General features: G+C 43.1%; 1 non-coding gene across 1 annotated transcript; it reads right to left on the bottom strand.

Moving 5' to 3' along the window:
* Positions 1 to 15,106: 15,106 nt before the first annotated feature.
* Positions 15,107 to 15,213, bottom strand: LOC118491837. Its single transcript, XR_004892282.1, has one exon. It is a non-coding gene; the product is annotated as a small nucleolar RNA R71 (small nucleolar RNA).
* Positions 15,214 to 17,444: the final 2,231 nt, after the last annotated feature.

Here is a 17,444-nt window from a genome sequence, read left to right as displayed (position 1 = left end):
TGATCTCAATTAAAAGAAAAGCTGATATTATAAGTCCCTGATCAAGTCGTCGTCTTCTTCGATTTAAACACACCGAACCCTACTTATAAATCTCAGGCGACTGATCAAAGGTGGCGGTGCTCGGAGATGGAAACCGGAGATCGTTGGGGGTCACCGGAGAAGATGGACAATGACCAACCTTGAAACAGAAAACACGAAAACACGACTCGAAAACTCGGTAACTTGAGAACTCAAAAACACGTAATTCGTCGGAGATAGATGAAGATGATGGATCTGAAATCTCTGTGACCGGAGAAGATGATGATGATGAACGGCGGAGGAGGTGGTTATGGAGGTGACGGAGGTGATGATGAACGGGGATGGGAACGTGGTGAACGATGACCGACGATGACCGAGATGATTGATTCAGACGATGACAGTGATGCAGGACGGTGATTGACGACCGAGATGATTAATTCAGACGATGACAGTGAAAGTGATAAGAGATGGTTGCGACTCGGAACCGTGGTTGCGAGTCGGACGAGTCGGAACGGTGAATGTGTTGATGGCAGACGTGAATGAAGAAGTGAACGATGGAGAATGAAAGTGAACGATGTTGATGGCAGACAATGAAGAAGTGATGGCAGACGTGAATGAAGAACGGTGAATGACGATGATGATCACTTGGATGTAGGTTGTACGTTGTTGCAGGTTGCAAATGGAGATGATTGATGGTGGATGGAGATGATTGATAGGGGGAGAGATCGGAGTTGACGATCGGAGGTGGTGATGATGATGATCGGAATTATGGGTGAAGGTGGTGGTGATTGAAGGTTGCGAGTCGGTCAATGTCGAAACGGTGGTTGCGACTCCTGAATTCTGATTGCGACTCAAAACGTGATGAACCGAAATCGTGTAGGTGGTTGCGACTCGCGATCTTCAATTCTGATAAGTGGTTGCGACTAGGATTGGAAACGGATGATTGCGAGTGGATATTTATTTCCTTAAAAATTGGACTCGAGACCACGAGATAGGAGGAGCTGTTGGTTTGGAAATTATTTTGAAAGTTTGAAAATTATTTTGAAACTGTTAAAATAATTTGGAAAGTAACCAAATTTTCAAAGATTTTGTCAAAATAACAAATTACCGAAAATTTGTAAAGATTTTTTTTTTTTTTTTAAATTAAGATATTTCAAAAATTTTAAAGATTACGATTTATCCTTTTAACAGCCCCTTTTCAAAATCAAAACACCAAAATGTAGTGATTTTTGACAAAATTTCGATGAACACTACGAAGAACGCGAAGAACACGAAGAACACCGAACAAAAATTAACGAAAATCTTGAATCTTTGATACCACACCGAGCCTAGAAATAGGTTCTAAAGGCTCTGATACCACTTGTAAGTCCCGTTTAACCGGATCTTTCAATGATATCAAACAACACCAAGTTTGTGCGGAATCCAAACTTGATGTGATTCAAGAACAAATCGAAACCAATGAAAATATGAACCGAAAATATGGAAACGAAGAACAAACCGAATCACCTTTAAACTTGCACACGATTCTATTACTTTGACAAGCAAAATCGTCTGGTACAAGTTCACCACCAATTCTCTCTCTCTCTCTAGAGAAATTGTAACTATTAATGTCCAACCCTAAAACAAGTAGAAAACTTGTTTATATACTAACCTAAGCCCAAGTCCCTACATGGGCTCCCCTTGGGCCTGCTTGGCCCACATGGCCTAAAGCTTGGCCCAAGTGACCTATAAAGGTCCAAAACCTAATATTAACTAACCCGGTAAAGCCCAGTTTGTAACCGTAGTCCGTTGTGTTAATTTGATGCGTCAGTCTCACACTTTAGGGCCTAACATAACCATTTTGTCCGCAGGATCCTTATTGACGGAGGAAGTTCGGTAAACATTATCCAGCTTGATGTTCTGAAGAAAATGGGTATTCCTGAATCAGACATCACACCAAGATCCTCCGTGCTTGTGGGATTTAGTGGCGAAACTAAGAAAACCCTGGGGGACATCAAACTCCCAATTTACGTGGAAGGATTACATAATTATCAGAAATTTTGTGTTATTGACTGTTTGTCCTGTTGCAATGTTATCCTTGGCAGGCCCTGGATACACGATATGAAGGCAGTCCCATCCACCTACCATCAATGTGTGAAGCTCCCTAGCCCTTGGGGAATAATCAGGATCGACAGTGATCAACAGGAGGCTAAGGACTGTTACACATCATCAATGAAACCAGCCTAGAAATCAAGGGAGCAATAGCAATTATAGTATCCTCCAAGGGATGTCTTGGAGGCAAGAGAGCAGGATGTGGACGAAATCCTCTTAGATCCTAATGATCCTGAATCCAAAATCTATATCGGATCAAGGATCCTTGGACAAATGAAAGAAGACATTGTATCCTTCCTCAAAAGAAGAAAATCTACCTTTGCATGGAAACATGAGGATATGATAGGTATATCTAAAGATATTATCACTCATAAACTTGGCATTGAGAGGTCAATTAAACCAATCCATCAAAAAAGGAGGAAGTTTGCACCAGAAAGAAATGCCATTATCCAGGAAGAGGTAGAAAGATTACTACGAGCAGGTATGATTAGAGAAGTGAAGTATCCTAAATGGTTGGCCAATGTGGTTGTCGTTCAGAAGAAAAATGGAAAGTGGAGGGTATGTGTCGATTTCACCGAAGTGGAGGGTATGTGTCGATTTCACCGATTTGAATAAGGCATATCCCAAGGATCCTTTCCCATTACCCCACATTGACTCCATGGTGGATGCAACGGCGGGTCATGAACTGTTAACCTTTATGGATGCATCATCTGGATTCCAACAAATTCAGATGGAAACATCTGACCAAGAGGATACGGCTTTTATGACACCAACCGGTTTATATTGTTATATTGCTATGCCATTTGGATTAAGAAATGCAGGTGCAACATATCAAAGGCTGGTGAATATGATGTTCAAAGATCAAATTGGACAAACTATGGAAGTATACATAGACGATATGGTGGTAAAATCCAAAAAAGCTGAAGATCACCTAAGGGACTTAGAGGAAGCGTTTGATATCCTTGATAAATATAACATGAAGCTTAATCCTTCAAAATGTCACTTTGGTGTTAAAGCAGGCAAATTCTTAGGATATATGGTAACCCAGAGGGGCATTGAAGCAAGCCCGGAACAAATCAAAGCATTGGTGAATATCAAATCCCCTGCCAATGCTAAGGATGTGCAAAGGCTAACAGGCAGGATAGCAGCTCTAAACAGATTTATATCCAAATCCTCATAAAAGTGTAAAGAATTCTATGATATCCTAAGAAAAAACAAGAAATTCGAATGGACTGAAAAGCATGAGAATGCTTTACAAGCCCTCAAAGAATACATGTCCTCAGCTCCAGCATTGATGAAACCAGAAAAAGGAGATGTGTTATCCTTATATCTTGCGGTATCCTCAAAAGCAGTAAGTGCAGTCCTTGTTAAGGATCATGAAGGTACACAATATCCTGTCTATTATGTAAGCAAGAGTTTACTTGATGCTGAATCCAGGTATTCACACCTTGAAAAACTTATTCTTGCACTAATTATGGCATCTACTAAACTAAGACATTATTTTGAAACCCATGTTATTGTTGTTAGAACTAATTTTCCAATTAAGAATGTCCTCAGGAAACCAGAGATGTCCGGAAGGATGGCTAAGTGGGCAGTAAAGCTTAGTGCCCATGATATAAGATATGAGCCTAGAACAGCCATCAAATCTCAAGCATTAGCAGACTTTGTGGCTGATTTCAGTAGTGATTTACAAAAGGAAGCCGAATTGGAAGTCCAGCAGCTGGATGAGACCAAGGATCCTTGGATACTACATACTGATGGATCCTCAAATGTTAAAGGCACAGGGCTTGGTATACTACTAAAATCGCCATAGGGGGACATAATACCCCACTCCATAGCTTGTGAGTTCCAAGCCACTAATAATGAGGCTGAATATGAAGCCTTAATCGCTGGTTTGCAAATTGCTAAGCATATGGGGATCAGGTATCTTGAGGTATACGTGGATTCATTGTTAATTACTAATCACTTTAATGGATCCTATGCTGTTAAAGGTGAAAAACTAACCAAATATTTAGAGATTGGCACTCTCCTTTGTTTTCTTCAGTTTGACACAGGTACCAAGGGATGCTGTGGAGTATGCTAAGAAGTGTGATCCTTGTCAAAGACACAGCAATATCCTTCATCAGCTGGCTGAATTTCTACATCCTATACCATCCTCTTGGCCATTTATGAGATGGGGGATGGATATAGTTGGAAAGCTCCCTAAGGCACCTGGTGGAAAAGTGTTCATGCTTGCTATGACTGACTACTTCTCCAAGTGGATAGAGGCTGAAGCTTTTGCCCAAGTCAGAGAGAAGGAAGTTATATCCTTTATTAAGAGAAACATTATAACTAGATTTGGCATTCCTTCTGAAATTGTATGTGATAATGGTTCCCAATTTATTGGGAGCAGAACTACTAACTTTTTTGACAGCTGGGGGATTAAGATGATAACATCAACACCAGTCCACCCACAGGCCAATGGTCAAGCAGAATCATCCAACAAGATCATCATCAACAATCTGAAGAAGAAACTTGGATCCAAGAAGGGGAAATGGGCAGAGGAATTGCCTTATGTGCTTTGGGCTGATAGGAAAACTCCCAAGAATGCTACTGGTCAAACACTGTCACACCCCCAAAATCCACCTGCGGAGTATCACCGCTTGGGAGCGTGACTGACCAGGATCAAGCCACCAATCATATAGAACAATATGTATAGTAAAAGTAATTGCCATTAAACCAAACCAAATCCATATGAAAGGTGTTCCAAAACATAAGTAAGTTATCATCGTTTAGCGGAAGCGTATAAATAAAACTCATCATAATAAAGTATCAAATGTCATAAGTGTCTAACAAGACAATCACGATCCAAGCCCACAACGACCAGCTCCTCCCTGTGCAAGCTCCATGTATCTAACGACCTGCAAGGCATGTAACAGAGGATCAACAACTAGTTGAGCGAGTTCACAGAAAGTAAATGCGTACGAGTAAGTTCGTTTGTAACATGTGGCTCTACTGGGCCGATAGTACGTTCTATTGGTGGGGGCTTCCCGTGTTGTATAACATCTAGACTATTCGTAACCATAAGTGTTCTTCACAACCGAGAACAGTAGTACGTACAAGCTTTACGTAGGTTTACGTAAGTATCCTTCACAGCCGAGGATAGTAGTAAGTATAAATACACGTAGGTTTTACGTGAGTATCCTTCACAACCGAGGATAGTAATAAGTATAAGTATACGTAGATTTTACGTAGGGGTCCTGCACAACCGAGGACAGTAAGAAGCATATGCATATGTGGGCTTTACGCACGTGTCCTGCACAACCGAGGACAGTAAGTAGTATAAGCATACGTAGGTTTACGTATGTGTCCTGCACAACCGAGGACGCTGGTATGGTAGTCTAGTAACAGTGTATGCACGAATTCAGTCAATCTCATTCCTTCAATCCCATTCCCAAGCCCTTGGGAATCCCATGCCTTAGTAAGAGTGTGAACTCACCTTGATTTGCTCGGTATGTTATTGCTTCTAGGGTTTATTAGTGTTTAAATCCGTTACTCACGACCTAATGCATATTGCACATAAATCCAAGATAAGTGTTGACGTTCAATTAGGGTTTACAGGTTCTTGACGTTCAAGCAGTAATTTACAGTATCATATCGCACATCATACATATGAAATTTGAACACATATACCTCATTTCATCATACAAACATTATTCAATAACAGCAAGTAGTGATCATTCCATAGTCGTCATATGTTTAAGCATAAAACATAATCCGCTATTAATTTACTATCACCCCATTTTCATGACAAGATCATAAATCATTACACAATGCAAGTTCGGACCACATTATACAAGTTAAAACTCGGCCAAGGCTTTAAAGCCTAAAACTCGGACAAACAAATAAAGGGGGGGGCTTCCCACTTAAAAGTCGGACCACACAAGTGGTTTAAAGCTCGGATCATGAGGGTGGGGATCACAACTCGGGTAACAGGGGTGGGGGTTTAAAAGTCGGACCAATCACCACCCCACCAAATTCGGACCACAAGCAACAAAGAACAAAGAACTCGGACCCCTTCATTTATGTTTGAACTTCGGACAAGGGGCTCCCTTCACAAACTCGGACCTCCCCATATTCTCACTAAAGTTCGGACAAGGAAGGCCCAACGAAACTCGGACCATGTGGAGTGTCATGAAACTCGGACAACAAGCATACATTCAAAAGTCGGGTCATTTGCATTGTTATAAAGATCGGACCCTTATAATACATAATATTCGGACTTCATCCCTTAAAAACTCAGACAACCTTATGCAAAGTTAAAACTCAGACTAACAGTAACGTGTGAATTCCAAATCATGGCACAGAATCACAAGAATCCAATCAGTTACGTTCTAGCATTCAAACGATCCCAAAACCCTAATTCATACAATACATGGCACAAACCAATTCAACAAATATCATCATCATACAAGCAAATGATTTCACGACTAATCATCATCATAACACAATAACCAAGAATCAACCAAAGTACAGAACCATCATATGAAAGCTAGGGTTTCAAGTATTACAAGGATCAAGAATTGATACAATCAACCAATCAATTAGGGTTTACAAGTATCACAATAATCAATAAACAATTATCTTGAATGATTCTAGATGGATTCGTAATCAAACTTGATGCAAAAGAACTTGTGAGTCCAAGAATGATGAGAAGATGGTTGTAGAGAGGATTAGAGAGTACAGTGTTTTGGGTTTTGTGAAAATGATTAGTGAAAAGGGATTAGGGTTAACAATGATTAGAGTTTCACTAATTACTCTATGCATCCCTAAGTATCATAATTTACAATAGCACACCATCTCAAAACAATTTCATAGTTTCACCACTAAGTTTACATATTTGACAAGTCTTTCTAAATTAACAAACAACCATACACAAATCACACAATACACTTCATTGTATTAAAACGTATACAATTTCATAGCAACTAATCGCACAAATAATTAACTACACAAACAATGAACATTCAATAAATGCGAAATAGAAATCTTGGAAATTCGAGTTGTCACATTATCCCCAACTTGAAAGAAATTTCGTCCCGAAATTTGGTACGCACTCACTGAGGAAGCTAGGTAAGCTGTATTGTTCACTGGTTTTCCTAGGGTGTCACATCATCCCCCCGTTGATTTGGATTTTCGTCCCGAAATTCCGCAGTAGTAGCTTCAGTCTCAGTAGTGGTTGCATTGGTTCCGAATAACTGGGGGTACTTTTCTGTCATCTGGTCTTCGCGTTCCCAGGTGTACTCTGGGCCACGTCGGGAGTTCCAACGAACTCGAACAAGAGGGATTCTCTTGTGTTTGAGGACCTTAACATCCTGGTCCGTGATTTCAACTGGTTCCTCGACGAACTGCAACCGCTCGTCGATAGTGAGTTCCTTGAAAGGAACTATGAGGGTCTCATCTGACAGGCACTTCTTCAGATTCGACACGTGGAATACATTGTGAACTGCACCGAGTTCAGCCGGTAGGTTTAGTCTGTAGGCCACTTTGCCTATTCTTTCAGTGATTTCGAACGGTCCAACATACCGTGGATTGAGCTTGCCTCGTTTACCAAATCGAACCACCCCCTTCCAGGGCGAGACTTTTAGTAAAACCCGGTCACCGACCTGAAATTCCAACGGTTTCCTACGCTTGTCCGCGTAGGCTTTCTGACGGTCGCGTCCTGCCGCCATGCGTTGTCGTATCTGTGCAATCTTTTCCGTGGCGTCCACTACAACCTCTGGACCCGTGATCTGACTATCTCCCACCTCTGCCCAACAGAGAGGTGACCGGCATTTACGTCCGTACAATGCCTCGAATGAAGCGGCTTGTATGCTGGTGTGATAGCTGTTATTGTATGAGAACTCCACCAAAGGGAGATGCTTTTCCCAGCCGTTGCCGAAATCGATAACACATACCCGAAGCATGTCTTCTATAGTTTGGATCGTGCGCTCAGACTGCCCATCCGTCTGAGGATGATATGTTATGCTCATGTCTAATCGAGAGCCAAAAGCTTTGTGCATTGCTTGCCATAGTTCTGATGTGAATCGTGCATCGTGATCCGAAATAATAGAGGTGGGCACCCCGTGCCTCGAGACAACTTCTTTCAAGTAGATGTCTGCTAATGTAGAGAACTTATCCGTTTCTTTGATAGCCAAGAAATGAGCAGACTTCGTGAGTCGATCAACGTTCACCCAAATAGTATCATTCCCACGTTGGGATCTAGGCAGGCCTGTAACAAAATCCATGGAAATTTCTTCCCATTTCCACTGTGGTATCCTGGGTTGCTGAAGTAGGCCTGAGGGTTTCTGGTACTCTGTCTTGACTCTCGCACAAGTCAAACATTTGCCGACGTAAGTTGCAATGTGGGCCTTCATGCTGGGCCACCAGTATGTAGTTCTAAGATCGTGGTACATTTTATCCGGACCTGGATGTACCGAGTAGCGAGACTTATGAGCTTCATCCATCACAAGTTCTCGTAAACCGCCGTATAGTGGTACCCAAATACGCCCTGTTACATAGTAGGCGCCGTCTTCCTTCTGCTCTAATCGTTGCCTTGAGCCGCGTAAGGCTTCAGCCCTGACGTTTTCTGGTTTCAATGCTTCAACTTGAGCATTCCGTATCTATGCAGGAAGATCTGACTGAATAGTGAGCTGCAGAGCTCGTACACGCCTAGGTAGAGTGTCTTTCCGACTGAGAGCGTCAGCCACATCATTGGCTTTGCCTGGATGGTACTTGATGGCGCATTCGTAATTATTAAGTAACTCGACCCATCGTCGTTGACGCATGTTTAATCCTTCAGCTTGAAGACATGCTCGAGACTCCTGTGGTCGGTGTAAATAGTGCACTTGGTACCGTACAGGTAGTGTCGCCATATCTTAAGCGCGAAAACAACAGCTCCCAGCTCTAAATCGTGCGTCGTGTAATTCCGTTCATGAACTTTGAGTTGCCGCGAAGCGTAGGAAATAACTTTATCCCGCTGCATCAATACACAACCAAGCCCCTGTATCGATGCGTCACAATAGACCACAAAATCATCTGTGCCCTCTGGCAGTGAGAGAATAGGTGCGCTGCAAAGCCTATCCTTTAAGTGCTGAAAAGCAGTTTCCTGGGAATCTCCCCAAAGGTAGGTGACACCTTTCTGTGTCAGTAGCGTAAGCGGCTGTGCGATCTTCGAAAAGTCTTTAATGAATCGTCTGTAGTACCCCGCCAAACCCAAGAATTGGCGTATTTCCATTGGTGTACGCGGTGCAGGCCAGTTCCTGATCGAATCTACCTTGGATGGATCGACATGAATCCCATCCCTGTTAACCACATGGCCTAAGAAGTGGACTTCACGAAGCCAGAAGTCGCATTTGAAAACTTGGCGTACAGTTGTTCCTTTCGAAGAAGTTCCAAGATAAGACGCAGGTGCTGCTCGTGTTCCTCCTTACTCTTGGAGTAGATCAGAATGTCGTCGATGAAGACAATGTCGAACTTGTCAAGATAGGGTTTGCACACCCTGTTCATAAGATCCATGAAAACGGCAGGCGCGTTCGTTAGCCCGAATGGCATGACTAGAAACTCGTAACGGCCGTAGCGAGTTCTGAATGCGGTTTTGGAGACGTCCTCATCCCGGACTCTCAGCTGATGGTAACCGGACCTTAGATCAATCTTGGAGTAGTAACTCGACCCTCGCAACTGGTCGAATAAATTGTCAATGCGTGGAAGAGGATAACGGTTCTTCACTGTGACCTTGTTCAGTTCGTGGTAGTCTGCACACATCCTGAAAGTGCCATCCTTCTTTTTCACGAATAATACTGGAGCTCCCCAAGGCGAAAAGATGGGCCGGATGAATCCCTCATCCAAGAGTTCTTGTAGCTGCGTCGATAGTTCTTCCAATTCTGATGGAGCTAAGCGATATGGTGCGTGAGCTATAGGTGTTGTCCAGAACTATAGGAATGAAGTCGATAGGGAACGTCTGCCCAGCGAGGATAAGATTACAACCCTGAACTATGTGTGGCCTCTAGACTTGTACCATAAGCTAACCCTACGACAGGTTTGGTATTTAGGAGAGTTGGTGCATGTTTTAACATTTGGCTATCTTTCAAGAACATATAACTGGTATCTACACCCAAATCAAACAAGACAGTAACATAAAAGTCGTCGAGAAGAAACTTACTCATTATTACGTTTGGATCGTTCCTGGCGTCACCCTGACCAATCACGTACATGTGGCCTCGGCGTCATTGTTTCCATTGTTTCCCCCAACGCTATCCCCGTTGTCGTCCCTGTTTCCATGGTCGTGGTTCTGAGTCTGGTCCTGGTTTATATGCAGACAATGTCTCTTGTAGTGATCTTTAGCATCACACTGAAAACATCCTTTAAAACTCTGTTGTTGCTGCTGATTCTGCGGAGGTTGAGGCGGTCATTGTTGTTCTTGAGTTACAGGACGTGAGTTTCGACAATCCTTAGCTTCATGACCAATCTTGAGACACCGCTGGCAACGACCCTTGTTGCACTGGCCACCGTGGTGCCTGTTACAATTGTTGCACCATGGGTGAATTCCTCGATATCTTTTCTGCCCATGACTACTAGAAAACTGCTGTCTGGGGCTCTGGTAGTCATCTATCTCTTGCTGTTGTGTCAGAGGCTGGACCAAAATTAATCCCTTGCTCAGGTTTTCATCCCACTTGCGTTTGTTATCACTAGAAGCACATGCAGTATCAGTTTTAACACGTTTCGGTAGTTTGTTTTGTTCTTCAGCCTGGTCAGTGAGAAGATGAGCAAGTCGAGTGACTTGCTGGATAGTGCCAAGATTAGCTGCGGTTACATGACTCTGAATTTCGGGCACCAGACCCTTGAGATATAGTTCGATGCGTTTGGTGGGAGGGTATACCATAGTGGGACAAAATGTGGCTAATTCATTCGATCTCTTTGTATAAGCTTCAATTTCCGACCCCACCATCTGTAGGTTGAGGAACTCTACCTCTAGTTTGTGGATGTCTTCACGACTGCAAAACTCTTCCTTAATTAGGTCCTTGAACTCGTTCCAGGGGGTGGCATTAGCAGCTGCCAGCCCTAACATCTGAACCTGTGCTTCCCACCAGGTTAATGCAGCACCTTCAAGTGTTCCAGTAGCAAACTTTACTCTACGGGACTCAGGGCAATCATGCACCTCAAAATCGGTTTCGAGCCTCTCGAACCAGTGGAGGAGGCCTTCAACTCCCTCAGTTCCACTGAAGGTACTAGGTTGGCAATCCTTGAGATTTTTGAAGGTGTGAACAGGTGACTGAGCGTGTTGACCTCCTGCTTGTATGGCTGCAAGTGCCGCAGCAATTCGTTCGTTAATGAGAGCCGTCAACTGGGCTTGTGTCATGTTGATATGTCCGGCCAAGATCTTCATAGCAAATGTAACGTAAGTGAGAGAGGTTCGCGAATAGTGCGATGACAGAAGAGTGTAAGCACGTAGGTGTTCTCAAGCAATAACAAGTAGTGAGCAATGTATTCAAAACATACTATGAGCAAAGTTCTATGCAATTCTAGCATGTAGGCAATAAACATAAACCTTATTACCTAGGATGTTGAGTCTTGCACGTGGAGCGAAGCGTCGTTGTGGATCGTTGAGAGCACTGTTCTGGTTATAGTCTGGTTTTAATAAAAACGTTTTCCCATATTAAAACAAAGTTCTCTATAACCAATGGCTCTGATACCAATCTGTCACACCCCCAAAATCCACCTGCGGAGTATCACCGCTTGGGAGCGTGACTGACCAGGATCAAGCCACCAATCATATAGCACAATATGTATAGTAAAAGTAATTGCCATTAAACCAAACCAAATCCATATGAAAGGTGTTCCAAAACATAAGTAAGTTATCACCGTTTAGCGGAAGCGTATAAATAAAACTCATCATAATAAAGTATCAAATGTCATAAGTGTCTAACAAGACAATCACGATCCAAGCCCACAACGACCAGCTCCTCCCTGTGCAAGCTCCATGTATCTAACGACCTGCAAGGCATGTAACAGAGGATCAACAACTAGTTGAGCGAGTTCACAGAAAGTAAATGCGTACGAGTAAGTTCGTTTGTAACATGTGGCTCTACTGGGCCGATAGTACGTTCTATTGGTGGGGGCTTCCCGTGTTGTATAACCACTAGACTATTCGTAACCATAAATGTTCTTCACAACCAAGAACAGTAGTACGTACAAGCTTTACGTAGGTTTACGTAAGTATCCTTCACAACCGAGGATAGTAGTAAGTATAAATACACGTAGGTTTTACGTGAGTATCCTTAACAACCGAGGATAGTAATAAGCATAAGTATACGTAGATTTTACGTAGGGGTCCTGCACAACGGAGGACAGTAAGAAGCATATGCATATGTGGGCTTTACGCACGTGTCCTGCACAACCGAGGACAGTAAGTAGTTGATGTGTGTAAAATGCAACATATAAAACACATCAATTAAGGCATAAAACTAACCCTTTTTAAAGTACTAATGTTGGAAAAAGAGTGTTTTTGTCTTCCTTTTGTATTTTCAGGATGAAATGAGCTCAAAATCACAAAAGAAGCAAAAAGACCACTAATTCTACCATAAATACAAGAAAAGGAACAAAAGTAGACCGCCAGGACCCTCAACGGCACCTCCCAAAGCAAAAAGGAAGAAACAGAGTCTGAACACGCCCCGTGTCCAGCGAACACGGGGGCGTGCCCAGGAAGCAGCAGAAAGGACAAACCAGTAGAAGCTTCCATTGCCCACCACGGGGCCGTGTCCAGCGAGCACGGGGGCGTGGTGAAAGTACAGCAGGCGCATTAATTGTAATTCGCAATTACAATTAATGAGGAGAGAGAGTGTCAGGCGGGCACGGGGCCGTGTCCAGCCTTCTGTTCAGCCTATAAATAGAGGAGCTTGGCTTCATTCTCTCTCATCCCTTGGCACACCACCTCTCTCACACCTCATCCACCACCCACCACCACCATAACACCATCATCCACCACCATCATCCATTGTCCATCGTAGAGTGTGTGAGTCGTCTCGGGATCCAAGATTGATCGTAAGAGTTCTTGACAATCAAGGCCATGTTTGCCTAAGTCTCTTACATCACTTGGTGAAGACAAGTGTTTAGTATAATACTTTTTATTTTTAATCTTTTGCACTTTTTATTTGGTTTTGTATTAATGACTTTAATAACTAGTTACTTATGTTGAAGGTGATCTTTCCTTATCGTTTGTCCGTGGTGTCTTGGCATTATTTTACTGTCTATATAAAATAAAAGATTTTCACCATTCATATCTCCACGGTCTATATGGAGGTATGTTGGCTACCTGGTCGGGGGTTAAGGGAACGGTTTGGTAAGGGTCTTGCCCTTGTTCAGCGTTTAGAGGTCCTGCTTGGGACCTGGGTCAAATTTAGTAGGATCTCCTTCAATGCCCATAGGTATTGGATGGCGGGGATCCAAACTCTTTGACCCCCTCATAAGTTAACTACTATTAATACTATAACCCGGCTATTTAGGACTGTATCCCTGCTGACTCAGACTACTTAGCCGAGGGTAACGTCACCGCCAAAAGCGGGGCCTACCATAATTTGCATTAATAACTTAATTCATTATCTATCAATAATCCGACCCTTTAGGATTGTATCCTTGCTGACTCAAACTACTGGGTTGAGGGTAACGTCGCCTTCAAAAGAGGGGCCTACTACAATAACTAAGATAATCTCTTAAACAAGTGCAAAAGTGCGAAAATAATCAAAGGTTATACTAATACACGTGTCGGATCCAAGTGATTCATCTTGTCTATCTATTTTTATTTTATTTTATTTTTCAGCATTTAGTTAGTTTTTATTTTTCTTAGTTTAAAACATTTTTCTAACTTTTTGATTTGGTTAGACGTTGAGGATAAACCGGTATTAAAAGCTCTTGTGTCCTTGGACGACCTCGGTATCTTACCAACACTATACTACGTCCACGATGGGTGCACTTGCCCATATGTGTGTTTAGTGTTAGTGAATATCGTGTTTTATAAATTTAAAACTTGGCTAAAAGTGTAAAAAGGGCTTAAATAAACATCAAAAATAATACACACCGACACACATCAAGTTTTTGGCGCCGTTGCCGGGGACACAAGGATTTTAAGAAAGTTAGGAATCAACGGCCTAATCATATTTTTATTTTTCTTTAATGTTTTAGGATTTTTTTTCTTAGATTTTTAGCTTCTGCAGAGCTCAGCACGGAGCCGTGCCTGGTCGGACACGGGCCGTGCTCAGCAAAGTTACTGGCAGTTTTTGTTTTTCAAGTTACAGAAGGCTGACCACGGGGCCGTGCCGGTGCAACACGGGGCCGTGTCCAACTTCCAGTAACTGGGATCTGGAAAACAATCACTGTATTTCCGACCACGGGGCCGTGTTCGCTCAACACGGGGCCGTGGTGAACCTTCTGACCGACATTCTTCTTTGTTTTTATTGCAGGACTTGGAACCCGACACCATCCTCACGTAGTGTATGAGCTCCAGTTCCAATAAAGACATAAAAGAACCGCTAGAAGAACCCGAACGCTTTCTCAGAAAAAGGTTAAAAGCCAAAAACCAAGAGAAGGTTTCGGGTGATCCACCCCCAATGGCGGACCAACGTACCCTTATGGATTATCTACGGCCCACCGTAGGTAATCTAGCGCCGCTATCAATGCTCCGAATGTCGAAGCCAATAACTTCGAGCTTCGACCGCATTTGATACAAATGCTCCAAAACTCCGCAACCTTCCACGGGCTTGCGGACGAGGATCCTCATCTACATATAACTAATTTCTTAGAAATAAGTGATACCTTTCGGATCAATGGAGCATCAAACGACGCCATACGCCTCCGTATGTTTTCGTTCTCACTAAAAGACCGAGCGAAAGCTTGGCTCAACACCCTCCCAGCTGGTTCGGTAAACACCTGGGATGAACTAGCCCAAAAGTTTCTATATAAGTATTTCCCTCCTTCTAAAACTGCTAAATTAATGGCTGAAATTAACACATACTCACAAGAGGACGGGGAATCCTTATATGAAACATGGGAAAGGTTCAAGGAGCTATTACGCAAGTGTCCCCATCATGGCCTCGCAATATGGCAACAAGTATCCACTTTCTACAATGGATTGTTGCCACACACTAGGCAGACACTAGATTCTAGCTCCGGGGGACTTTTAGGTAATCGACGCCCACACGAAATATATAATCAAATTGAGGAAATTGCTCAAACCAATTTTCAATGGCACACTCCCCGGGGAAATAAGTCTATCGCCCCGGGCGCCTATAAGGTCGACGAAAGCACCTCTTTACAAGCCCAAATCGAGGCCCTTTCTTCAAAAATAAAAAAATTAGAAATGACAAAAACAGTCTCGGTTATGGCTTGTGAAGGGTGTGGTGGGTCACATGAAAATTGGAGTTGCATGAAAGAAACGAACGATCAACAAGAAATGGTAAACTACATTGATAATAGACCTAGGCCGTCGGGTCCTCCAACGGGAACTTACAACCAAGGATGGCGAAACCACCCAAACCTTGGTTGGAGGGAAACCGGCAATAGTAGTAACCAACAAACCCAACGAACAAACTTTCAGCAATCAAGAAATGAGTCACAAAATTTCACTCAGCAACAAGGTGGACGAGAAAGGCTCGAAGATACTATATCTCGCCTCGTCTCCGACACTGAAAAGAAAAACTCGGAAAGATTTCTACAATTAGAATCTAATTTTAGGAATCAACAAGCTAGCATTCAAAACATAGAAAAACAAATAAATCAACTAGCACAAAATTTTTCCGAGAGACCACTAGGCGCATTACCTAGCAATACTGAAACAAACCCAAAAGCGCAAGTTCACCTCATCACACTACGAAACCGCACCGTAGGGCCTGCAGAAGTACCTCCACCAACGGAAGAAACAATGCCAACACATCTGCAGGAAAAGAACTCTCCCCCATCACCAGAGCCTACCAAGGCCCCTCGAGTTCCGTACCCCGGTAGGTTAATTCGTCAAAAGACCAATGAGCAATTCGCAAAATTCGAAAGTCTGTTAAAACAATTGCATGTCAATATTCCTTTTATCGAAGTCCTAACCCAAATGCCCAAATACTCTAAATTTATGAGGGACTTCCTTACACATAAAAAGAAAATTGAAAATTTGCAATTAGTTAATTTAGGCGAAGAATGCTCTGCCCTCGTACTCAATAAACTACCCCAAAAGAAAATCGATCCCGGAAGTTTCACGATTCCATGTTCAATAGGGGAATCACCCGTTCGCAATGCCTTGGCCGACTTAGGGGCTAGCATTAACCTCATGCCCTCATCGATGTTCAAAAGGCTTGGCTTGGGAACCACGAGCCCTACAAAAATAAGCATACAACTCGCTGATCGATCAGTCAAGTTCCCACAAGGTGTCATCGAGAATGTCTTGGTAAGGGTAAGCAAATTCGTTTATCCCGTTGACTTTGTCATACTTGACATGGAGGAAGACACCGAGGTCCCCCTTATCCTAGGGAGACCCTTCCTTGCCACAGCACAAGCAGTGGTAGACATGAATGAAGGGACACTGACTTTGAGGTATGGGGACGATGAGGTGAAGTTCGGAGTTGGGAAGAAAATAGAGGACGACGACCCAGTCAATTACATGAAGGTTATTGATTCAAGCTTGGATGCCGCTCTCCGACGGTGTAACTTGGGAAGCGAGGCACTCCACTCAGAAGATATATAACCAGGAATCGGGTCTAGCCAAGGACCCTTATAAACGTGGCGCACCACGGAGGCATTCCGCGGATCTATCCTTAGTTTAGTTTAGTTTAATCTTTTAATTTTTGCAGAATAAAACACACTCATGGTGGTAATGGATGAAAAAGGGAACGAGAAAAAATAGAACCATGCACGAAGAACAGAGCAACCCGACAAAAATCTCCATCACAGAAGGCTCAACACGGGCCGTGCCCAACCAACACGGCCCCGTGCTGAGCCCCTGCAGAAAAATCACCCAGTTCAGGTAACTGGACACGGGCCGTGTTCAGCGGACACGCCCCCGTGTCCAGGCTTCTGTTTCAATTCTGAAATTTTTGTTACTGGCACTTGACCACGGGGCCGTGCCCGGTGAACACGGGGCCGTGTCCAGGATGCCAGTAACATAAATCTTTGCTTTTTAACACACTTTTATACATTCTAATCAACCAAAAATATTATTTTTGGACACATTGAGGACAATGTGTAATTTAAGTGTGGGGGGGATGCTAAAACCTTGAAATTTTGCAAAATCCTAAACACAAGCCTTACACAAAACTCTATTGGAACCGCTAAACACCCCAAAT

This window comes from Helianthus annuus, chromosome 4, assembly GCF_002127325.2.
Source record: "Helianthus annuus cultivar XRQ/B chromosome 4, HanXRQr2.0-SUNRISE, whole genome shotgun sequence".
Classification (NCBI taxonomy): Eukaryota; Viridiplantae; Streptophyta; class Magnoliopsida; order Asterales; family Asteraceae; genus Helianthus; species Helianthus annuus.
The sequence above is the reverse complement of the archived record's forward strand: the minus strand, read 5'-3'. Positions and strand labels throughout refer to the sequence as shown.